At 36.5% G+C, this 26,997-nt stretch overlaps 1 long non-coding RNA gene across 1 annotated transcript; it reads left to right on the top strand.

The window, feature by feature from the left end:
* Window positions 1-4,235: 4,235 nt before the first annotated feature.
* Window positions 4,236-4,975, top strand: LOC141647269 (uncharacterized). Its single transcript, XR_012545700.1, has 2 exons — window positions 4,236-4,444; window positions 4,756-4,975. It is a non-coding gene; the product is annotated as an uncharacterized LOC141647269 (long non-coding RNA).
* The last annotated feature ends 22,022 nt before the right edge of the window (window positions 4,976-26,997 follow it).

Raw genomic sequence — 26,997 nt, 5'->3', positions numbered from 1 at the left:
TGGCTCATTCAGTGCCGTTTGTGCCCATGAGCGGACCCATCGTTCCCGTTGCCTCCGATGACCACGTGGATTACTCCTACCCGTTCAGAGACGGACTTGCTATGCGACCTGCCGGCATCTGGTTTCTGGCCCCTGGCAACATATTTGCCGAGGCTCCCCTTACGGATCGGTTCTTGAATGGCATTCTTCGGATGTCGGCGATCGTTGTTAAGTGTCCGGTGTGGCCGTGGTACTCACGATCGGCTCGTGTCACCGTCACTCCTCGGCCTAGGGGTCTTTCCCACTTCGGCCCTCGTTCTTGCTCAACGCGAAGACCTCGGCCGATACGACTAAGGGGTGTGATCATCGTACCGTTTTTGTAGTACGTTCCCGAGCTCCCCGCATCCGCCGAGTTCTCATTTCCTGGTAGATTTGTCGGGCCGTGGCCTGTTATTGTCACGGCGTCTTTCGTCGGACCGTGACCCGTTGTTGTCACGGCGCCTCTCATCCGGGTTGTCCTCCCGGTGACTCTTCTTTCGGAGGGCTCGGCTTGGCTGGGGGCCTACCCATGTCTTGTGATAGTCTTCTACCTTGATGGCCTGGTCGGCCATCCTCCTGGCGGCATCCAAGTTCAGGCCTCCGCACTTGATGAGCTCATTTTTCAAGTCTCCCCTTGGGAGGCCTTTCATCAGCGCGAAGGCCGCCAATTCGGGATTAATTTCTCGAATCTGCTGGACCTTTCCGTCGAACCTCTTCACATAGCTTCGTAGAGACTCGCCCCCCTCCTGTTTGATAGTTAGGAGGTCCGATGTCTCCACGGCCCTTCTCTTGTTGCAAGAGTACTGGGCTAGAAAGGCGTCTCTTAGGTCGGCGTAATAGTATACCGAGCCGTCGGGAAGCCCCTTGTACCAACTTTGAGCCATCCCGTGCAAAGTTGTCGGGAAGACTCGGCACCAGACCTCATCGGGCTGTTCCCATACCGACATGTAAGACTCGAAAGCCTCAGCGTGGTCGGCTGGATCACGTGGTCGTGGGTTCGATCCCCACAGACGGCGCCAATTGTTCCGGGTGTAATTCCAGATCAAGTATAGTTACCACCCTTGGCTTGTTGAATGATGTCTTGAGTTGGATTCTCCTTTGATCTGGTTGGTCAATCGTTCCTTACGGCCTCTCCTGCAACAATGAACGAACTGAGGGCTTGGCTTTGGGCCAAGCGTACTCACTCCGACGCCCAAGTCAGTAAACTTAAGAGATAAGTTGTTACTTGGCTAAATGTGTATTGTAGAGAGATAAGGAAGATATTCTGGATGAATAGTGTATTTAGGTTTAGTTGTGGATTAGTTGGGATCCTTTCCTCAATGAAGGTTGAGGAGTATTTATGAGAACTTTCACCTTTTGTCACGTAGTGGCCAAGTGGCCAAGTGGCTAGCGGTGGAAAGACGATCTACCCCCGGCCGAGGGGCCTATGGCTGGCCGGCGGATCCTGTTGACTCGCCGCCGAGGGTCTTGGATATGAGTACGCGGATGTGTGTCCCTTTGGCGGTTTACCATGCCGAGACCAGTGTGACGGCCGATGGTACGATCGGCTAGATTGTCCAAGTCGTTGACTTGCTGTGGATATCTTTTGACCTTGCTCAATAATGTTGACTTGGTCAGCGGTGCAGAATATGCCCCATCAAAATCATTTTCTAAAAGTTAAACAAAAAATTTTCAAAAACTAAAAATCTATATTTTTGCTCATAGAAATAGAAGCAACAATTTGTTGTTTCTGCTTTTGAAAAACACTTTTGAAAAATTAAGCTTGATAAAAAAAACTCATTTTTGAGAATCGAGACCAAACATGCTCTTAATCTTCCATCAAATAAACATATTTACGCTCAACAAACATTGCATTACGCAACAACAAAAAAAAAAAAAAAAAAAAAAAAAAAAAAAAAAAAAACGACATGAAATTAACCGGTTTAGGTTGTGGGTTTATGACCCATTTATGAAATTGGGTGAACACGAACACGACATAATATTTATTTGCATTGGGTAGAGGTTGAATATTCGAAACCCGTTTACTTTAAATATGAAAACAAACCCGACACCGACACGGCCTGCTCTATTTGCGAAAATCAACCCAAAATAAAATCAACCCAAAAAGAAGTGGAATCTGGGACCTTGCCCAACGGATCAATAGGAGACCGTATTTCCCCCCAAAGCCAATATGATACTGCCGCGTGTCCAAATTAAAGTCTCCAAACAACCACCTGTAAAGACAATCCCAAAAGAAAGACCTAAGAAAAGCAGCATGTATACGCCATTGAAATACAACCATTATTACAATCTTCATCTGTTTCATCCCAATTACCATCATAAAACTACCCGATATGTCCGAAACGACGTCGTATCAACCATCCTTCCGTCAATGATAAAGCTGACCCGGTTTAATCTCAACAACCGCCCTAATTCTGTTTTCCAGTTCATCAAGCCGGCCTCCGTGACATCACCGATGGCTGAACCGGTCGAGAAGTTTGAAACTCCACCGTCATCGCCGCCGCCACAAGTGTCTGATAAGAAGGAAGAGAAGACGATTGAGCCGCCGACACCGCCGGAGAAACCCGAGGCTGGGGATTGTTGTGGTAGCGGATGTGTACGCTGTGTGTGGGACATCTACTACGACGAACTTGAGGATTATAATAAGCTCTTACAGGAATATAATAATTCTACTCAAAATTCTTGATCTCAAATCTTTTCTTATGATTTATTTTTTCTGCTTCTGGTACTTGTAATTTGATACTCCTCGTATTGTTTGATTAATTGTTTGGGCTTAATTTTCATATGAAGATGTAAAGAGTATTGGAATCACACAAAGGGTTGCTCCAGTAGTCCTATTTAGAGGATCTTTCTCCTGTAATGAGCCTCCAGGCTCCAGCGCATCAGTCTGCACATTGCTGGGCAAAACAATCAATTACCTAAAACCGATTTGATGGAATAGTGTTGATGATTGAATATTGATATGCAGTTTCCTGGTTTATAGTTAAACGAGGTTTGATGCTCGGGCTACCTTTACCTAGCATTTAAATTTTATTTTCTATGAAACATGATAAACTAAATTTGTGTTGACACATACATTTACAATTTATATCTTGATAGTATTATTAGATGTTGTAAACCATAAAAATTGAACCTGCAATAATAAATAAAGAGAGGCACAAAAATAATACGGAAAACAAGAGTTTTATTATTGAAAGATTAAGGGTTACAATTTCCGTAACTCTCTTGATTCCATCTCTAAGGCTAGGGTTTGATAGTTTTTACGAGGGTCTTATCGACTTAATCTCGTAGGGAGAAAAGATGGGGTCTTTTTTTGTGACTTATTCCATCCTACCTACAATTTGGTAGTAGGAAGACGGGGTCGTTTAAGACTTAATCCATCTATGCTCTCTCCTTAAACCCTAAACACAAGAGCTGTATTTATAGTCTAGTAGCTTGGAGGGCAAGACGGCATATTCTAGAATATTCTAAGATATTATCACATTATTTTCTGATAATTATCTCTAAAATACAAAAGATATTATAAAATAAATAGATACCAAAAATATAAAATTTCGGTGTCTACAGATGTAAAATTAATCAACAAATGATGAAACACTTTCACCACTCTCGTTGTTAATATTATTACTTTTATTGCATCCTCTATTAATAATAATATTAAGTTCACTACTTTTTTTGTTAGGGTTGTTTCTTTCACTACTCCTGCTATTTTTACGGTTAACCCGTTAGTTTTGTCAAACTCTAAATATTTAAATAACTTAATATTTTCCTAAAATCGAATTGTTAGTTAATTTTTCATACTCTCTCCATTGTTCATACGGTTACTTTCATTACATGCGTTCTGACTACTATTACTTTCACTTCTCTCGTCGTCATTATTTTTCCTTTCACTACCCCGTTACTGTTAGTATGACTTTCACTACTCCCGTTGCTATTATTGTTGCTTTTACTACTCACATGCGTGGTTACTATTAGGGCTGAGCAAAAATTTCCGAAACGGTTTTGAAATACGGATACGATACGGTATACGGTTTTCATTATACGGTTTTCCGTATATACGGTTTTAATTTCCGTGTATCCGAAACGGTTTTTTACAAACCGTTTCGTATCCGTTTCAGTAGAATTTGGAAATCGTATACCCGGTTTGACCCGGTTAAAAAAAAAAAAAAAAAAAAAAAAAAAAAAAAAAAAAACGCAGTAAGTCCAATAAAGGATAAGTGGATAACCCCACCAAAGGCCCTAAACTAATGCCAAATTGCCAATACTCTTTCACCAACCGCCGCCTCATTCATTCACTCCACAATTTCAGAAATCAGATCCCCAATTTCCCATTTCCCCCAATTTTAATTAATTAATCAGATCCCCAATTTTCCATTCATTCACTCCTTCACAAAATCAGAAATCAATAAATCATCTCTTTAACAAGGTTTGTTTTCTAATTTTAATTAATTTTTTTTTGTACTTCACTTGCTTTCTTTTCTAGTCGATTTCCGTGTGGTTTTTCTGTATTTTTTTGTTCAGATTTCCTTTTTTTTTCCGTTTTATTTGTTTTTTTTCTTTTGTATTAAGATTAGATGTTGATTGTTGGATTGTTGTCATTGTCAAACTGTTTGGTTTTGTTTGATTATATGTTTGAAGTTTTACTTTTTTATTTCAAACTTTGTTTTTATATTTGAAGTTTTACTTTTTTTTTGTTGTATCTCCTTAATTTCAATGTTTGTTAATTTGTAATTGTAGATATGAAAGACTTGATCATACAACATCCTGTCATCATGGTCGATGAGAAAACAGAATCTTGAAGAATTGAAGCCTTAGTGTCTTACTACGTAGCCTAGCTTGCTTTGTTTTGTTTCGAGTATTAGACAATTTGACTGTATTGCGTATTTGGTAGACGATCTTTTGTAAGACTTGTACTATTTAGTTATTTGGCCTTAAAAAGACACTGCAATGCTACTGAGTACTGACTCTCCGTGCATTTGTGTTTCCAACTTTCCATTGCTTTTAATAGAAAATTCAGATAACCGTATCCGTATACCCGCATTTAGTGTATACGGTTTAACCGGGTACCCGAAAACCGTATACCCGGTTAAACCGTATCGTATCCGGAAGCAAAAAATTGGGGTTCAAAAAACCGTATACCCGAAAACCGTATCGAAACCGTATCGGGTACCCGGTTTTGCTCACCCCTAGTTACTATCATACTATTATCTAGTTGTATTAGAATTATATATTTAAATAAATCTGAAATATTAGATTAGAATTTTATTTAAGAGCAATCATTATTATTTACAATTAAATTACAAATCTAATGAATTATGAAATATTATATTTTTTGGAAATCTAAATTAATTTATTTACCTTTTAATAGGTTTCAAAATATAACATACTTATATTATATTTGTGTAAGCTAAATAATTAACATCTTTATGTGTTAACCAAATTAGCGAACATTTTAATATAACATGCACGGGTTGTAATAATAGACATTATCATTCAAACCTAGTATTGGTGCCCGGCTACGCCCGAACTATCTCTATTTACCATTAAAATTTATTTTTCCTTTAATATATTTTTCTATGCCATATTTTAAATTACGATGAAATAAATTATGAGACAAATTTACTACTCCAGATGTTAATATTTTACTTAAATCGATTAGTTAGCTAATTGTTCATATATGCTTTCTTTTGTTGTTAGTATTGTTACTTTTATTACATTCGTTATTACTATGGTTACTTTCACTACTCCCGCCGTAATTATTGTTACTTTCATAAGTGCCGCATGAATATTGATATTTTCACTACTCTCGTTGTTGCTTCTATTACTTTCATTAATTCCCGCTAATATAGTTACTTTGACTATTCAAATGAGTGATTACTAACATGCTATTATATCCAATGTTAGTACAATTATTTTCATTATTAACATAATTGATTTTACTATTTAGCTAGACATTTTTAAGACGTTGCTAGGTTTGACGCCCGGCTACGCCCGGGCTACCTTTATTTACCATTTAAATTTTATTTTCTTCGAAATATGATTCGCTAAATTTGGGTTAACACATATATTTACAATTTATACATTGAAATTATGATGAGATGTAAAATTAATCAACAAATTATCACTACTACAAATCCAGGCAACTACAACGCCCCTTTAACAACGTTTATGCACGAAAATCACAATAGACGTTGTAGAATGTATGGCGCGATTTTTACTAAACTTAATTACAACGGGTATGGTTATATAACCGTTGTTATAAGTTTTAACAACGGGTCAAATTTGCACAACCGTTGTTAATAATTTGGCGCAAAATTGGCGCAAAGTTAGTGAAAAGTAATCACAACGGGTATTTTTAAACCCGTTGTTAAAACTTATTTAACAACGGTTGTTGTTTTACAACCGTTGTTAAAACTTATTTAACAACGGTTGTTGTTTAACAACCGTTGTCAATACTTTCCATACTATAAACCACACAAACACATATCGATCAATTCTGACCACAAAACACATACATAACCTAACACAAACACAAACACAGACAAATAACACAAACACAAACACAGCAAACACACTTTCTCATCGTCTCTTTCTCTCTTTAATTTCTCATCGTCGCTTTATTATCTCGCCGTCACTGTTGGTTTCATCGTTTCTTACTTTCTCTAATTATCAGGTAAATCTCGCCGTCACTGTTGGTTTCATCGCCATTATTTTCTTTTTTTAATTATTTCATTTGCATGTATGTATGATGGGTTTTTATCGATCATTATTATGTTATTATTCGCTTAATTAGCTCGTAAAACAAATTAAATAAAATAAAACAAAGAAGAAGCAAGATGATAGAGAGGAATGCATGAAAAACTTAATTAATAATTCATTAATATATATATATATATATATATATATATATATATATATATATATAAATACATAAATTAAAAAAGAATTACATTTCTAAAAATGCAATTCTTATATTTTCATAGAGAGTCTTATTCTCTTCTATGATATCCCTCCTCTCCTCCTTAGCTATTTGGAGGTTTCGTTCGGCCGATTCTTTATATCGTCATATAGCCGCAACAATCGCCGCTCTCTGTCAAGCCATTTCTTTTGGCGTCCTTGAGTGCGGCTTGAGCATCCACAAGATAGCTCCTAAAACTGTCCTCGATGTGGTGCAACCGGCGGATGAAGCTGTTGTTGTTCTCGGTCATAGTAAGAGTTTTAAGGATGTAATCGTTCATTTTGTTGATGAACTTTGGAGTTGTTTGAAAGATTAATTAGGGGCTGGAGATTGTTTTAGCAGTTAGGGTTTGAAGATAGTGAGATAATGGAATGGTGGTTGAGATAATGTATGTATTTATACTAAGTAATGTGTCCTTTGAGTTGTTTTTTAATTAATATAATATATGCATGTTTAGGAAGTTGTGTCATAATCATCATATCTCCCTGCTTCAAATCTTATGTAAACCCTTCTCATTCCATATATTGTCCATTTATATGCAGGAATGGCAGTAATAATGCATGCATCGGAATTATAACGGGTCCCGTAATTATGCATGCATCTAGTAATATTTTTTTTTTTTTTTATTTTGTAAAAACAAACAACAACGGTTATGTAGAAACAACCCGTTGTCTTTAGTTATAACAACGGTTCTTTGTAAAGTAACCGTTGTTATAACTTTCCCACCAAAATTGAGTCACACTTTCCACAACGGGTTTTTATACTTAAAACCGTTGTTAATAGTTTTAACAACGGGTTGCTTAAGAAAACCAACCGTTGTTAAAACCTTTTACAACGGACGCTTTAACAACGTCCGCTATTTTATATAAAAACGGTTTTTAACCGTTGTTATAGTCTGTATCTGTAGTAGTGTATGAGACACGTTTACCCCTCCTGCTGTTAATATTATTACTTTAACTACATCACCTGTTAATACTATTACGTTCACTATTTCTTCGATTATTGTTGTTTCTTTAACTACTTTTGTTATTTTTACGGTTAACCCGTTGGTTTTGTCAAACTCATATATTTAAAATTAATATTTTCTTATAATCGAATTGTTAGTTAATTTTTCATACTCTCACCCTTGTTTCTATTGTTACTTTCATTACATATGTTGTGACGACTATTACTTTCACTTCTCCCGCCATCATTATGTTTTCTTTCACTACTCCCGCATTTATTATTGTTACTTTCACTATTCCCGTTGTTGTTAATATGACTTTCACTACTCCAGCTACTATTATTGTTGCTTTTACTACTCAGATTGGCGATTACTATCATATTAGTTGATTATCTTGTTGTATTAGAATTATATATTTAAATAAATCTGAAATATTAGATTAAAATATTATTTAAGAGCAATCATTATTATTTACTAATTAAATTACAAATATAATGAATTATGGAATATTATAATTTTTGGAAATCTAGATTGATTTATTACCTTTTAATAGTTTCCAAAATATAAAATAATCATATTATAATTATGTATGTTAAATAATTAACATCTTTATGCCAATTAATATCATAAGCGGGGTATGTTTATTTTAAGGAAACTCACCATATTTTGGTATTTTCTAAATTTATACTTCAATCAAAATTATATAATATTTACATTGAAATCCCTTGTTTAGGTACATCACACATCGCTATCGATTAAAAATGTCCCCGAAAACTCAAATTTAATTAATTTGAAAATCAACTTGCGTCTGATCCATGTCTAGCTCAAACACATGTTTAATCACCTCTAATAACGTACGTACTCTCTCTAATTATCATAATTTGCCCCATATTTTGTTCTTAACTTATCCACTAGAATGACACCATTTCTAATTTAACCATGATTTTTGTTATCTAATCACCCTATTTTATTTGTAGGAGAAAATACAATGTAACACCCCCATATATCAGGACCGACCTTTGTTCTAGGCGTTCCCAACACGTGGAGGCATTACAAGTCTTGGTTTCCCAAGTTTGTAGTGCGAGCAACAAGTAAAAAAGTACTTAGCATAAATAAATACTTAAGTTGTAGATAGTTAAGTGGTTACAAGTTGGGGGATGCAAATACCATCCAAATAATACAACCCAATCGAAAAAGGAGTTTAAATGTCAAAAACTAAGATAAGTGCAAGTGGCCGGTGACAACAAAAAAGAACGCTCCTAAAGCCCGCGACTCATGCAACAACTAATATTACTTACTCATGTGACAATGCGAAGGTACTTGGAACACGTCTGTGGTCCCGGGCCCGAGTGCGACTCGAGTCCCCTACCAGACGTCGTGCCTCAACCACACGAGTCCCTCCATAACTCAAGTACTAAATGTGCACATCCCCCTTGGCGTGGGAAGCTCCAAGGGTGACTTGAGCGAAAGACGGTTTCCCAACCGTCATCCGCCTCCAAAATCGTAACCAAGAATCCTCCAACATCCTCCATTGTCAACCCAATCACCAACAAGCCAAATACATCCAATCAAGGCACATATACATCCACATCAACACAACAACTAAAGTCATGCTCAATTCTTCATTAATCCATTTCTTTTCATTTAATTGCTTTTAACATGTTATAATGCAAGATAATAAACATTGTGACCATTCACCATACTTACCCTTCCATAACCATCATGAAGTATTATTATGTGACAAATCCTAATTATCCAAAATATGTTACAATGCAACTAACATGAAACAAATGCAATTAATAGTAATAAATGCACAATTAAACACTCATATCATTATAGCTAAGTAGGGAAAACCCTACCTTAAGCTTGTCTTGTCAAATCCTCAAGCTAGCCACTAGAAGTGCTCCTCAATGAAGCTTCCTACACAATTAATTACTACATTCATTACTACAATCTATTATAATAACTATACTAATTAAAACCCTTAAACATTCCCCTTAATTTCCACAACCTAATTAAATATGGAGTAGTCTAATAAACTAATTAAGGTTATTAAGACAAGATTAAAGGAAAGGAGTATAAATTAACTTACAAACAAAGTGGATGAATAAAGGGGGCAAGAATCCATCTCTTGAAAATTAGGGTTTTGAGAGGATATGAAGGTGGAGATTTTACAGAGATATTTGGGATTGTAGAGAGTGGTGAATAGTGTTTAGGAACGGGTTTTGGGGTGGAAATCTGAAGAGATAAGGCACGAAAGTGACATCTCACTAAACAAACTTCTCGCATAAGCTGCACACTCGACCGGCACTCGATCGAGTGGTCGGTCCACTCGATCGAGTGGGGGCTCCACTCGGTCGACTGGATGGTCACTCGGTCGAGTGACCATTCTTACAGGCTTCCAGCTTACTGCCAGATGGTACTCGGTCTAGTGGGGCTTCACTCGGCCGAGTGAATTGTCTACTCGGTTAAGTCTCAGTCTTTATAAATACGAGGTATTACATACAATGGTTCATTCCGTCAAATATTTCATTCAGAACGGGTCAAGTAACCAATTATACATTAAAATGTTGATCTACCATTAGCAATAGAGCTGGTCAAATATGCGGACGGGCTCAAGTTGGGCTGACCCGGAGGCCGGTCGGGCCATGCTTTATGAACCTGGGCCCGGCTCGATGGGAGGGACGGGTCATCATGGGTCGGGGCCGTGCCTTCAAAGGTTGTACCCGGATCTGGCCCGAGAGCAGGTTTAGGTTGATCAAGGGCAAGTCCGGCTATCTACATTTACTCGACGTTGGGCTCGGGCCTCGTTTCTGACTAGTCGGGCCGGGCCAGCCACGGGTTAGAACGACTCGAGGGCGGGTTATATCCGGGTGGGATGGGTTGACCCAAACTTTGATCACCCATAATTAATTCACGATACGTGTATCAACCACTCTTTTAATAGCTTGTTTCATTGAAGACGTGCACTATCCGTCATAAGTTGAAGACGGATAGTGCTTCTCTCACAATATCACAAGTGAGAGGGCAAGTGAGGTGCTCCATTTAATTGCCACTTAATTTGCCATTTACATTTTGTAATAGAGGTACTATCCGTTTTTAGCTTATGACGGATAGTGTCCGTCTTCAATGACAATGTGTGCTATTTTAATGCACCGTACCCAGAAGTACCCGTACCCGATAAAAAGAACATCTTAACATACAATGGGGGGACACTCACACTCAAACACTCTACTGTTAATCACTGTATCCAAAACCTCCCCTATTAAAAACATAAAAAACCCAAAGAAAAATCAATGGCGTTACATTCAGCAACATCAACAACACAATCAAAGGGAATTGTAATAACAATACCAGTACTAGTTTTATTCCTCTCTTCCCTTGCAGTTTTCCTGTTTTTTCTTCTTTCTTCTCTCTCAATTCAACCCCATGTTCATGAATCATGCCCTCCTTCGTTTCCAGAACCTTCTAGAAGGCTCCAGAATGTTGGGACTTCCGCCACGACGGATGATATTAACTGGGTCAAGGAACAGATCCGGGTTAACGGGTTGCATAATATGCAAGATAATGTCTTACGTAATGGGTTCTTCGTAATAGTCTCCCAATACAAATATACAATGCTGGAATAATAATTAGCGTTTCTCATAATAGATAGTCTTCAAATAATAATGGGTTCTTCATGCATGCGGGGGGGGGGGGGGGAGCATGTGAAGAATAAATCAGATTTTGATTTCAATCACATGTTTCGTGGTGAGCACAATTAATTCTTGATTTGCAACAATAATTCAGATTACCATACCTAATTTGTGATTAACATATACGAGTAAAATACATTACTACGTGAATTAAAAATAGAGACTGGGCAATTGTTTTGCTTGATTCTTCTTTAAACAATATCGTTGGTTGGAGATGCAAAATTAATTTACGTCAAAGATAGGATGAAGGCAGGGGAAGTACTATAGCTGTACATAATCTGGATCATCGGTCCCATTTTTGTATTCCGTCTTAATCTTGTGCCCCACCGTCTTAATCTTCCAACAATCCATCATTTTTTGACATACCTAATTTGATGAGGTGTGTGATGTTCAATGGTATTTATTGTACAAGCAAATTCCAATATTTATCATACTCTTTTGAGGTGATTGTAGGTTTTAGGTTAAATTCTCATGGGATAATATGAATAAATGTTATTTTCAATTTGAAAGTAAAAGAGAAATATTGCAATTAATATAATCTCTATATGATATATACATCAATTCCAAGATTATACAACTGGATGTACATTTTTCAAATACTTTTGCAAAAAAAAAAAAAAGTAACATAATCTTATTTTCAATCCAATCTCCCTTTCTCTGGCTGCTTTCAAATTTTTCTGACTCCTCCCCATCCCCCTCTATCATTTAGTTAATGAATCATCTTATCCCTTAAATTATTATAATTTATTGACTATGCGTAACAAATCATATGACGTGACTTGTGAGCATCTTCTTGAAGGAATTTTTTTTCCAAAATTTCTAATGCATGAAAATAATTGAAGCTCGTATTATTTTTACATTAGCTCGTATTATTTTTAAATTAACTCGTATTCTTATCTTAATAACTCATATTCTTAAAGCTCGTGATCTTAAGTTCGTATTCTTTTTACATTAGCTCGTCTTCTTATCTTAATAGTTCGTATTCTTATGTGCTCGTACTCTTAACCTTTTAAGCTCGTATTCTTGTCTTAATAGCTCCTATTCTTATGTGCTCGTATTTCTTAGCTCGTATTCTTTTAACAATAGTTCGTATGATTGGTGTAGAAATTACCTCAAAGTATTGTTAGATGCATTTTTCCTTCTTGATGATGATGTAAATTGTTTCTCGTTCACCAAAATATTGTTAGATGCGTTTTTCCTCCTTAATGATGATGTCAATTGCTTCCCTTTCACCATTTTAGAATCAGAATTACGGAGATCGAATGAAGGTTTGTCGACTGTCGTTTAAGAGAAATTTAGAGAAGGGAAAGATCAGAGGAGGGTTTGTCGACCGAAGAGAAATCAGAATGAGGGAAAAAGGAGATGCGTAGATTTTTTTTTATTTTTAGTGGTTTAATATATAATATATGAGCCTGTTGTACAATGCTATCGTACAAGTTATAGGATTATATTTGTGTATGTACATTGAAAATTGTGATTATAGTATAATCATTTAACATAAATAGAGTTTATATTTTTGTAACATATATGAGCTTTCAAAGTTGACTTTTTGCATATTTCATCGTTAAAGACTTAAATGCATAATAGTTTATGTATATATGATGGCAATGATGCATGCTATGCAAAAGTCGAAGTTATTAATCATCAAACATTTTCTTAGTGAGAAACTGATTAAAGAATATCTTATGAAACTATATAATAATAAAATTACGATATTCTTGAGTAGTACGGAATATAATCCAACGTCAAAAAAGTTTTATTCACATTCACATTCACATTCACATATACGAGTACTTGTGTTTTGTATCTCCAGGACGCGAGTTAAAACAAATATCATATATGAATCAAGTTTTGGTCATATATGCTTGTATTCTCGTGCAAGTCCAAAGAACTAATTAAGGGGATGTTTGGTTCGTCAGAAAAAAAGAGAAAGGGAATAAAAAAAGGGAAACAAGGATAAAGGAAAAAAAAAATAAAAATAGAATTCCCTTTGATTTACTGTATAACAAATCATTCACATACCTTGATTGTGCGGTAATCTACAAGATAAAACTTCTAATCTAAGAGCTTGTATAGAATCCATGGAATAATTAGGGGGTAAATTTTAATCAGGTGATAATTGAAAGCTTTGAGTATGGCTTTTCGGTAGTGGTAGTTGCAACGGCTCGGAACTCGGCCTCTGTTGTAGAGCAAGCTAGAGTTCGTTGCTTACGTGAAGTCCAAGAAATGGGATTGCGACCTAAGTATACAATATAACCCGTGGTCGAAATGTAATCGTCAATGTCACGGGCCCAGTTTGCATCGCAAAATGCATGAAGTGACAGGGGTGTGTCACGGTATAATTGAATACCAACAGATATAGTCCCTTTCAAATACCGTAGTAACCTTTTGAGTGCTAGCCAATGAGAGTCACAAGGAGCTTGTAAGAACTGGGCTAGCCTATTGACGCTATAAGCAATGTCGGGACGGGTAAGGGAAAGGTATTGAAGACTACCAACTAGCGTACGATAGTCGGATGGGTTGGGAATGGGGCGGCCAGAGGTGCGGGTAAGTGGCGGGTAAGGGCTCATGGGTGTGGTGGTGGGTTTGCAGTCAAGCATGTTGGAACGGGTAAGGATGTCGTGGATGTACTTGGTTTGTGTGAGTCGTAGGCCAGTGGGGTTGGGTGTGACTTCTACTCCAAGAAAATATGACGGGAATCCGAGATCTTTCAAGGAAAAACGGGTGGCAAAGGAGGAGAAGAAGGTGGTAAGAGGGGTAGAGGGTGGACCGACTACTATAATGTCATCAACATAAACTAGAAGGTAGATTTGAGTGGAATTTTTGTGATAAAGAAAAAGAGAGGGGTCGGAAAGGGATTGAGTGAAACTGTTGAACCATATAGAATATATGTTTATGTTTTGATGATGTCAAGAGTGCTTTATGCTTTATATACTCGTTGCGCGTAATTGTTTGTTTAGTCTTTTAGATTGGACTTACTAATCGCAAGTATTAAAGAATTGTGACGGAAGTATACAAGAACATATCATTATCATGCCCTCAATCAAGGATCAAGATATTAAAGATAATGGAAGAATTGTTCAAGCATTCATGAGAAGATGAAGCTCAATTAAAGATTGATCAAGCTTGGATAATGAAGTAGCCTACACTCGAAGATCTCCTAACGAAGATTAGAATAGCGTAGGTGATTGTCTCGTAATGGTAACGTAAGAATGCGCTTCTTAAATTGGTAAAGTTATAGCTTCACAGCCATAACATTACTTGTTAAAGAGCTCAATGTTATAGCTCTTCTACTATAACATTGAGATGTGAAGTTTATAAAACACACGACAAAATAGTTTTTAAATTGTTTTTGGAAAACCGTTTTAAATGTTTTAGTAAAAGTATTTATTTTACAAGGGAGCTTATTTTAATATTGAGTATGGTTCTACTATGAGCTTATAATTAGTAATTATGATTGAATCAACTTATGAGTTGAGACATCTTGCTAATTAGGGTTTCTAGTTTCTACATACTCTATAATACCCTAAACCTAATTTATCTTACCTAGGGTTTCGTGAAAGAGGAATGGGCTTATGAGTCGTTTCTTTCTCTTACACGATGACTCTTTGTACAAGTTAGGGTTTTGTGTAAATCTTTATAATATTTGATTAGAGATTTAATATCTCTTTTATATTATTTTGATTTATTCTTTCCTAACTTATAAGATATTATTTTTGTAAAGATAGAAGGAAAAGATTAAGTAAATCTTTAAAATAATATTTGGTAAGAGATTTATTATCTCTTTATTATTTGATTTATTCCTTTCTATCTTATAAAAATATTAGGGATGAATAGTGTTGTGTGAATAGTGCCGCGTGAACAGTGCCGTGAATAGTGCTGTGAATAGTAAAACGTGAATAGTAGTTTCCTTCTTGCACAATAAGTCTTTGCTTGGATAAGGGTTAAGGTATTAGGATAATATTTGTTAGAGATTTATTTATCTCCTTATATTATCTTTCCTAATCTCCAAGATATTGGTGAGTTGTTAAGATAGGAAAATATTATTTGTTAAGGCAAGTCTAAAGACACCACACGGCATCTAGGGTTTAAGGAAAATATATTTGATTAGATTATCTTATATTTATCCTATATCTTTCTAAGAGATTGCTTAAATAAAATAAGGAAAGTTGTTATGATTTTTCCTTATTCATTCGGCATATCTAGGATATTAAGGAAAGAATATTAAGTGAATATTTGATAAGATAATCTATTAACAACTTATATCTTTTCCTAAGATTTTATGGATAAAAATAATAAGATATGATTCTATTTCCATATCTTATATTTCTATCTAGGGTTTTTAGTAAACCGAAACCCTTGCTCCTCTTTTACTATAAATACTCCATACTTTACATCATTAAAGTTAAGACCTTTGAGCATAACTTTCATATATTTTCACAAAACAAAAACTGTGTTTTAAAGCAAGAAAACCGTTTTGTTTATTTTCGAAAAAGGTCGTGTGAATTATAAACTTGTGCATTCGTTCTTATTGTTATCGTTATAAGATAATAGTGCTTATTTGATTTCTTACTCGTTCATTAACGTGAACTTTTAGTAGAATCATTAGTGCTTTCTTATTAGCGTAAGTTAGTCACTCGAGTATTTAACGGTACTCATTGAGTTACAGCTAGAGTTAGTTGTACGAGTTGGGTTAGTAAATTTGTAATCCGGAGAAAGGTACTAAATTTATTAATCGAGAATAGTGGACGTAGGTTTCGACTTGTGAAACTGAACCACTTCAAAAATCCTTGTGTCTCTTTTTCTTTCGTTTGTTTCGTTTCTTTTGCTTACAATTATTAGTTGATTAGTTAAAGTTTAATCAATAAACTTTAAATAATCAATTACATTCACATAATCGAAAAAGCTTTCATAAAGTTTTAAATCCTCAATTCACCCCCCCCCCTCTTGAGTATTTTGGATCAATAGACTCTTCAATTGGTATCAGAGCCTCGTGCTCTTGATTGCCTAACCGCAAAGAGGCTGATCTATCTTGTTTTTCATTTATCTTATCGTTTTATATTCCGCTGCCTATCACGTGATAAATGGATTCCAAATATCTCAAGTGTCCCGTCTTTGATGGGAAGAATTATGGATTATGGAAAAACATGATGACTCACTATGTGAAAGGACACGATTGGGAGTCTTTGGAGGATTATTCAAAACGGACCGCATAAAATTCTTGTGGCATCCGAGGAAGGCACTACCTATGAAAAGAAAGAAGAGGACTATGTCGAGGCCGACTACAAGAAAGCTGAGAAGAACTCCAAAGCAATAAGTCTTCTGCAAAACGGAATGACTTCCACAGAGTTTGATCGGTTCTCCTCTTGTTCCACGGCCAAGGAGATATGGGATGGGCTCGAATTAGCTTATGAAGGTACTTCCATTGTTAGGAAGCACCGAATTGATTTGCTTATGCAAAAATACGAGCTATTCATTATGGAGCCTAATGAGTCCTTAGATAGCATGTCCGCAAGATTTTCGAGCATTATAAACGAACCGAAAAACCTAGGTAGGAAATTCAAGATCGAGGACATTGCTAGAAAGGTTCTTAGGAGCCTTACTAAAAAGTGGCGTGCTAAAGTCACCGCAATGGAGGAATCACGAGATCTTGAAAACCTATCCTATCAAGAACTCATAGGTGCTCTCATGGCCCATGAAATTACTCTTAACAAAGATGACGCTGAACCAAGCCGAAATAAGAGTATGGCCTTAAAGAGTGAAGAAGTGGACTCTGAATTAGAGGATGAAACTGTTCTGTTTGCACGCCGTTTCAAAAACAAAATATTTCGAAACAAACAAACAAAATCATCCTTTAACAACAACAACAACAAGTCATTCAACAAAAAGGTTAATGACTCAAAGTCGTCTTTCGCAAATAGAGGTTGCTTCAGATGTGGAGAATCTGGTCATATGATCAAAGATTGTCCAACATGGGAGAAGATAAAGGACAAGACGAAACGTGAGAAGACAAAGAGAGAATTCAAGCAAGTTATGATGGCTTCGTGTTGGGGAGACCTTGAATCAGAAGATGACGAGGAATCTGAAGACGACGAAGTGGCTAACCTTTGTCTGAGCAGTGTTAGTCTTGACCTAATCTCCGACAGTGATGATGAAAGCACAACTTCTCACTCAAACTATTGTTTTCTTGGAGAATCGGACGAAGATGACGATGAAGAGGTAAGTTACCTTGAGCTTAAAAAACGTGTTAAGAAATTGTCTAAAAGTGCCCTAATTGAATTCTTTGAACAATCTCTTGATAAGTGCCATGAACAGGATTTGGAATTGAAAGATCTAAAGGAACAGATTCTCGATATTGCGGAAGAGAATCATAATCTCAAGACTAAAGCTAAGAAGTTGAAATCTAAAGTTACAGCTGAGAAAGCTACAACATTAGATTCTACTATGGCTGAAAAGAAGGAATTAGAGTCCAAAGTTATAGCTAATGAAGCTATAACTTCCGACCTAAAGCTTAAAATCAAGCACCTTCAAGCCAAAGTTATAGCTAATGAAGCTATAACTTTAGAACTTAGAAAAGTCAAAGAAATCTTGGAAACTAAGGTCACATCTAATGAAGAAGTGATCTTGGATCAAAAGAAAGAGATAGACTCTCTTTCAAAGCAATTGAAAGAATCCAAGACCGATATGATCAATGTTAAGAAACACCACACCGACGTTGTGTTCATTCTTAACAAACGATTCCAAGACTTTCGTGACAACTTTAAAAAGGACAATGATGTAGATCACACGAAATGTCAAGAGGAAATCAAAACCCTAAAAAACCTTCTTCTACACGCTAGAAAGGTCCATGATAAGTGGGAAGGTAGCACAAAAGTCCTAAACTTCCTAACCGAACAATCTGACAACAATATGAAGATGGGGTTAGGACATGAGTGCTACAAACACAGAGATCACTCTAAATGCAAATCAACACCTTCGGATTTTGATTTTAGAAAAAGGAAGTATGCTGATCTTCCTGAATATTTGATTTGCAATTACTGTGGTCATACGGGTCACATCCAAATCAACTGTGTCAAAAAGGCTCATGACTTACGAAAGAATGCCGAACATGCCAAAACTGTTGACACAGTTGACGAGGATAAGGAAACTCCCACTGACGAACCTAACGAAGAAAGGAACAATAAATTCCGTTGGTTCTATGACATGGCCTTTGACTACTCTAAGAAACCTAGCACCTCACAAAGCCCTTGCAAATCTAAACCTAGTAAACCTATTCACAAGGCATCTAGTCAAGAGAGACCTAGAGAAGTTCCGAGACCTAGAGAAGTTCCGAGACCTAGAGAAGTTCCGAGACCTAGAGAAAACCCTAACCCTAGAAATCCTCCCAAGATAAATAAACCTAAAGTTAGAAAGACGGTGATTAGAAGTATTTGGGTTCGAAAGGATCTAATATTTAGAGTAACTAATCATAAGGGACCCAACTTAGCTTGGGTACCTAAAAATTGTATCTAATCCTTTCTGCAGGAAGAAGTGAAAGAAAACAACCAATGGTATCTTGACAAAGGATGTTCAAGACACATGACCGGAGACAAAAATCTGTTTCTTTCACTCAAGCCTTTCAACGGAGGAAAAGTGACGTTCGGGGATAATAAAAAGGGAAAAGTAATAGGAGTTGGCAAAATCGGAATCTCCAAATCTCACGCAATAAGTGACGTTTATCTCGTAGATGGTCTAAAACACAACTTGCTAAGCATATCTCAACTATGCGACAAAGGTAACAAAGTAGTCTTTCATACTGATAGTTGTCGCATTATTATTGAAGGAACTAGCAATGTCATTCTTGAAGGCCACCGTAAAAGGAACGTGTATATGGTAGATTTAAATGTCGTGCCTACTAACTCTTTTTCGTGTATGAAAGTTACTCTTGATGATCCTTGTTTATGGCATAAACGATTCGGTCACATTAGCTCACTAACCTTGAATAAACTCAAGAAGTGGGACTTGGTTGAAGGACTGCCTAAGATAAAGTTCGACCAAGAAAAGATGTGTGACACATGTGCTAGATGTAAACAAGTAAGATCATCGTTCAAACCGAAACGAGTAGTGAGCACAAATGAAGCCTTGGAACTGGTACATATGGATCTATGTGGACCTATGAAGGTAAGAAGTAGAGGAGGATCAAGGTACGTCTTTGTTCTTGTAGACGACTACTCAAGGTATGTATGGCCTATCTTTCTTCATTCAAAAGATGAAACTTTTGATGAATTTGATTGTCTTATGAAACATGTTCAAAATAAATATAAGACTAATCTAGTATCTATTCGTACGGATCATGGCACCGAATTTGATAATCAAACCTTTATAGAATATTGTAGAGTTAATGGTGTAGGACATAACTTTTCCGCACCAAGAACTCCGCAACAAAACGGTGTCGTTGAACGTATGAATAGAACTTTAGAAGATATGGCACGTACAATGCTTCGTGTAGTGGTTTACCTCGTAACTTTTTTGGTGAAGCCATTAGTACTTCTTGCTACATCCATAATCGTGCTATGATCCGACCTATCCTTAAGAAAACCCCATATGAACTCCTTAGAGGTCGAAAACCTAATATCTCCCATCTTCGTTGTTTTGGGAGTAAATGTTTTGTACATAATAACGGTAAAAACCGTTTAAGTAAGTTCGACCCTAGGAGTGATGAGGCGATTTTTATAGGATACTCAGATCATAGCAAGGCTTATAAAGTATTCAATAAGAGAACTCTCTGTATTGAAGAAAGTGTCCATGTTATCTTTGATGAAGATAACATGTTCGATAAGCCTTTACAGGATGAGGAAGAAGACTTGGATGAACCCGACTTCCGTCTCTCAAGAGATGATCCCCGGTTTGGAATTAGAGGATAATGAAATTGAGGGAATAAACGATGAACTTGATCGTTCCTCAAAAGACAAAAAGGAGAAGGACAAAGTTGTAGTTGATGATACTATAACATCCACTCAAAATAAGAACTCCCAAACAAATGTTATAGATGATGTTACTGTAACATTGAATCCAAATCAAGGTGTAGAGTCCGAGGTTATAATCGGCTCAAATACAACACCCGGATTGGATTCAGGGGGAACTTCCTCTAATTCCGAGCCAAATGAAGTCGGGACAAGCTCAAATAACGAGGAAGAACCAAGCACTTCGACGAAGTGGAAATACAAGAACTCACACCCCATGGACAATATTCTTGGGAATATTAAGAAGGGTGTTCAAACAAGACGATCCTTAAACAACTTCTGTTCCTTCTACTCTTTCCTATCCATGGTCGAACCAAAGAACATCAATGAAGCTCTTGTTTGAATCGAGATTGGATTGTCGCTATGCAAGAAGAGCTACAAAGATTCGAAAGAAACAAAGTTTGGCATTTAGTTCCTAGACCAAAAGATCGGACAATTATTGGAACACGGTGGGTCTTCAGGAACAAATTAGACGATGCCGGAGTCATTGTCAGAAACAAAGCAAGATTGGTGGTCCAAGGATATAATCAACAAGAAGGAATAGATTATGACGAGACTTTCGCACCTGTTGCACGTCTTGAAGCTATTCGACTTCTGATAGCATTCGCCGCGCACAAAGGAATGAAGCTCTTCCAGATGGATGTCAAGACGGCATTCTTGAACGGTTATCTACAAGAAGAAGTCTTCGTTGAACAACCTCCTGGTTTTAAGAATATCAAATTTGAGGATCACGTGTTCAAATTAGATAAAGCCCTATACGGACTGAAGCAAGCACCTAGGGCTTGGTACGACAGATTATCCAAGTTTCTACTTGACAGTGGATTCAGTAGAGGATCCGTCGACAAAACCCTATTTCTGAAAACTGAGGATTCTGACCTTTTGGTTGTTCAAATATACGTCGATGATATCATCTTTGGATCAACCAACCGACGCCTATGCAAATACTTTTCTGAGTTGATGACTTCCGAGTTCGAGATGAGTATGATGGGAGAATTAAAATTCTTCCTAGGTCTGCAAATACAACAAACAGATGAAGGCATTAAGATCCATCAACAGAAATACATCAAAGAGTTGATTCGGAAATTCGGGATGGAAAATTCACACGCTATGCCTACTCCAATGGTCGAGAACAAGAAATTGACATTGGATGAAAACGGTAAATTAGTTGATGAAACTACTTACCGTGGGATGATTGGGTCACTGTTATATTTGACCGCAAGTAGACCGGATATCATGTTTAGCGTATGCGTTTGCGCGAGATATCAATCGTCTCCCAAAGAATCGCATATGACGGCCGTAAAACGGATTTTACGTTATTTAATTGGAACGGCCAACTTATATCTATGGTATCCTATGGAATGCAATTTTGACCTAGTCGGTTATTCGATGCCGACTACGCAGATGTTCTCTAGACGAAAAAAGCACGTCGGTGTCGCCACTTTTATCGGACCATGTATCATCACGTGGGGTTCAAGAAACAAAATTCGGTTGCTCTCTCAATCAGCTGAAGCCGAATATATTGTTGCAGGATCGGTATGTACTCAACTTTTATGGCTTAAGCAACAATTACGTGATTATGGTGTTGATGTAGGATGTATTCCTATTTTATGTGATAATACTAGCGCGATAATTATTTCTAAAAATCCCGCACAACATTCACGTACCAAACATATTGAAATAAGACACCATTTCATACGAGACCATGTTGAGAAGGGGAATATAAAACTTGAATTTTGTAGTACTGAAAAACAATGGGCAGACATTTTGACAAAATCATTAGCTAGAGGACGTTTTGAGACTTTACGGTTGGAAATTGGTTTAATCGGTGGCACCTAAACTATCATAATTATTTCCTAACCGTATGACTGGCTAGTTAAGATGAGATTATATGACTGTGTTCGTATTTTCCGTTGCAAGTACATTCTTATATAGTATTTTATTATCTTATGAGAATATTCCATTTGCTAGTCTGTTATATTTTGTGTTGTATACAAACCATAACTCTTGTTCATCACATATACATTCTAAGGTTTAGAGATTCATAAACCAATGACATTCATGATTGGTTTCATTTAGGATGTGAGTAGTACTCCTTACATGGCATGTAACATCAAATTGCATAAGCATGAAATTTGTCTCTTATTACCTGTATACACTCGGGTTTGTGGTGGTTACACATGTGGAGAGGCGACCCTTCCTTTACGTTTTACCTATTAACTTCACATTAGCCAAATTTGTCTTGTTTTGACCTATTTATTCAACTACATTCCATATGGCCTACCCTTGTCAAGCTAGTCTTGTTGGTAAGTTTGGAAGTCTTGTTGTGGTCAATTTTGTTGCTTTTGTGATGGATATTGGAAGGAAGAAGAAAATGATGGAATGAAACAAAAAAAAAAAAAAAATGAGAAAAATACAAAAAAAAAAAAAAAAAAAAAAAAAGGAGAAAAATGATACTATATAAAAAACAAAAATGGAAAGATAAAAATCTCTTATTCTTATCATTCCATATTACTTGAGGAGAAGAACTTGTTGATGTGAGTGAGTTTGTGCCATACTTGGCATGGTGTATCATCCTTTATGTTGGGTTGGAAAGTGGAATATGGTTACCTTTGGTTGTAATCGGTGCTAGCTTGGCTTTTACCTCCACATATCCAAATTATTTTGCCCCTTCTTACCCAATTACCTCACCTCACATTCATATGTAAGTCCTCGGCATGTGTTTTGGTTGGAGTGTATATGTACGGTTACTAGAGATATCTATCATGTTAGATTGCATGCATGCTTTTGTAGGTCGTAGTTAGGTGAGTGACTAATTTTCTTCTCTCCTACAAAATCTCTATTCATCTTGGTTTGTATTACACACTCTATATTTAGAGATTGCTTATGTTGAAATCGTTCTTATACTATAATATTTGCTTTGATTAATATTTCTTGCCTCGGTTGATATCATTCTAGTCGTTTTATATCTGTTCTCGTCTTTTCGATGATGTCAAGAGGGGGAAGAAATAGCCATGATTTAGTATTTGCCTAAGCTTGCTCCTTGTCAAGACCGATTGTCTCTTAAAGTCCTTAAGTTTCGGTTTTTGAAAAGTTGTCTTGATCTTGCGTTGATCTTTATCTATAAAGATAACGGTATTATATTGAGGGGGAACTTTTTACTTAGTCACAATTTTAGGAGACTTGCCATCATCAAAAAGGGGGAATTTGTTGAACCATATAGAATATATGTTTATGTTTTGATGATGTCAAGAGTGCTTTATGCTTTATATACTCGTTGCGCGTAATTGTTTGTTTAGTCTTTTAGATTGGACTTACTAATCGCAAGTATTAAAGAATTGTGACGGAAGTATACAAGAACATATCATTATCATGCCCTCAATCAAGGATCAAGATATTAAAGATAATGGAAGAATTGTTCAAGCATTCATGAGAAGATGAAGCTCAATTAAAGATTGATCAAGCTTGGATAATGAAGTAGCCTACACTCGAAGATCTCCTAACGAAGATTAGAATAGCGTAGGTGATTGTCTCGTAATGGTAACGTAAGAATGCGCTTCTTAAATTGGTAAAGTTATAGCTTCACAGCCATAACATTACTTGTTAAAGAGCTCAATGTTATAGCTCTTCTACTATAACATTGAGATGTGAAGTTTATAAAACACACGACAAAATAGTTTTTAAATTGTTTTTGGAAAACCGTTTTAAATGTTTTAGTAAAAGTATTTATTTTACAAGGGAGCTTATTTTAATATTGAGTATGGTTCTACTATGAGCTTATAATTAGTAATTATGATTGAATCAACTTATGAGTTGAGACATCTTGCTAATTAGGGTTTCTAGTTTCTACATACTCTATAATACCCTAAACCTAATTTATCTTACCTAGGGTTTCGTGAAAGAGGAATGGGCTTATGAGTCGTTTCTTTCTCTTACACGATGACTCTTTGTACAAGTTAGGGTTTTGTGTAAATCTTTATAATATTTGATTAGAGATTTAATATCTCTTTTATATTATTTTGATTTATTCTTTCCTAACTTATAAGATATTATTTTTGTAAAGATAGAAGGAAAAGATTAAGTAAATCTTTAAAATAATATTTGGTAAGAGATTTATTATCTCTTTATTATTTGATTTATTCCTTTCTATCTTATAAAAATATTAGGGATGAATAGTGCTGTGTGAATAGTGCCGCGTGAACAGTGCCGTGAATAGTGCTGTGAATAGTAAAACGTGAATAGTAGTTTCCTTCTTGCACAATAAGTCTTTGCTTGGATAAGGGTTAAGGTATTAGGATAATATTTGTTAGAGATTTATTTATCTCCTTATATTATCTTTCCTAATCTCCAAGATATTGGTGAGTTGTTAAGATAGGAAAATATTATTTGTTAAGGCAAGTCTAAAGACACCACACGGCATCTAGGGTTTAAGGAAAATATATTTGATTAGATTATCTTATATTTATCCTATATCTTTCTAAGAGATTGCTTAAATAAAATAAGGAAAGTTGTTATGATTTTTCCTTATTCATTCGGCATATCTAGGATATTAAGGAAAGAATATTAAGTGAATATTTGATAAGATAATCTATTAACAACTTATATCTTTTCCTAAGATTTTATGGATAAAAATAATAAGATATGATTCTATTTCCATATCTTATATTTCGGCCATCTAGGGTTTTTAGTAAACCGAAACCCTTGCTCCTCTTTTACTATAAATACTCCATACTTTACATCATTAAAGTTAAGACCTTTGAGCATAACTTTCATATATTTTCACAAAACAAAAACTGTGTTTTAAAGCAAGAAAACCGTTTTGTTTATTTTCGAAAAAGGTCGTGTGAATTATAAACTTGTGCATTCGTTCTTATTGTTATCGTTATAAGATAATAGTGCTTATTTGATTTCTTACTCGTTCATTAACGTGAACTTTTAGTAGAATCATTAGTGCTTTCTTATTAACGTAAGTTAGTCACTCGAGTATTTAACGGTACTCATTGAGTTACAGCTAGAGTTAGTTGTACGAGTTGGGTTAGTAAATTTGTAATCCGGAGAAAGGTACTAAATTTATTAATCGAGAATAGTGGACGTAGGTTTCGACTTGTGAAACTGAACCACTTCAAAAATCCTTGTGTCTCTTTTTCTTTCGTTTGTTTCGTTTCTTTTGCTTACAATTATTAGTTGATTAGTTAAAGTTTAATCAATAAACTTTAAATAATCAATTACATTCACATAATCGAAAAAGCTTTCATAAAGTTTTAAATCCTCAATTCACCCCCCCTCTTGAGTATTTTGGATCAATAGACTCTTCAGAAACCGAAGGAGAGGAGATATGATGTGAGTTCCTTATACCAAGCTCTAGGGGCTTGCTTGAGACCATAGATAGCTTTGGATAATTTACACACATAAGACGGGTATTGTGAATGTTTGAAACCAGGTGGTTGAGACATAAAGACAGTTTCAGTCAACGTACCTTGGAGAAACGCATTGTTGATGTCGAGTTGCTTGATGGACCAGCCACGAGAAAGTGCTAAGGACAGAATGAGACGTACCGTGATGGGTTTGACAACTGGACTAAATGTTTCGGAGTAGTCAACTCCAGGACGCTGGTGAAAACCTTTAGCTACAAGACGGGCCTTATATTTATTTATAGAATTGTCAGGATTATATTTTATACGAAAGACCCACTTGCAACCAACAATGTTTTGAGAAGACTCGGGAGGAACTAGAGACCAAGTACCATTTTTTAGAAGAGCGGAGTATTCGTCTGTCATGGCAGCGCGCCACTGTGGAAGAGAAAGAGCTTCCTTGAGTGTGACCGGGGTTGAGGTAGGGGAGAGGGAGACTAGTTTGGCATATTTGGGATTGGGGCAGCGGATGTTATTTTTGAGACGGGTGATCGGGCCAGTGGGAGGAACGGGAGGAGGAGGGGGTGCTGATGGGTTAGTGGGTTCAGTGGATGAGGGACCCGGGTCGGTAGAAGGAGAGGGTGTGTCGGTTGTGGCAGAGGTGGTGGGATTGGGTGGCGGAAGAGGGTCTGTTTCGGGAATGGGAGGTTGGAGAATGGAGAGGGCAAGAGTACACCATTCATCTGGTGTATAGGTCTTGTCGATGGGCTGGGCAGATGATAACTCGGGGTAGGGGAAGTGATGTTCAACAAATTTTACATGACGGGAGGTGTATAGGCGTTGAGTGGCGATATCAAGGCAATGGTACGCACTTTGGGTGGAGGAGTAACCAACAAAGATGCAGGGGGTGGATTTTGGTTCAAGTTTGTGGGTAGTGTAGGGGCGTAACCAAGGGTAGCAAAGACACCCAAAGTTACGAAGTTTGGTGTAGTTAGGACGGATGCCAAATAATTTTGTGTAGGGGGCAACGTTT

The sequence above is a fragment of the Silene latifolia genome, chromosome 3 (assembly GCF_048544455.1).
Source record: "Silene latifolia isolate original U9 population chromosome 3, ASM4854445v1, whole genome shotgun sequence".
Taxonomy (NCBI): Eukaryota; Viridiplantae; Streptophyta; class Magnoliopsida; order Caryophyllales; family Caryophyllaceae; genus Silene; species Silene latifolia.
This window is presented reverse-complemented; position numbering and strand designations above follow the sequence as displayed.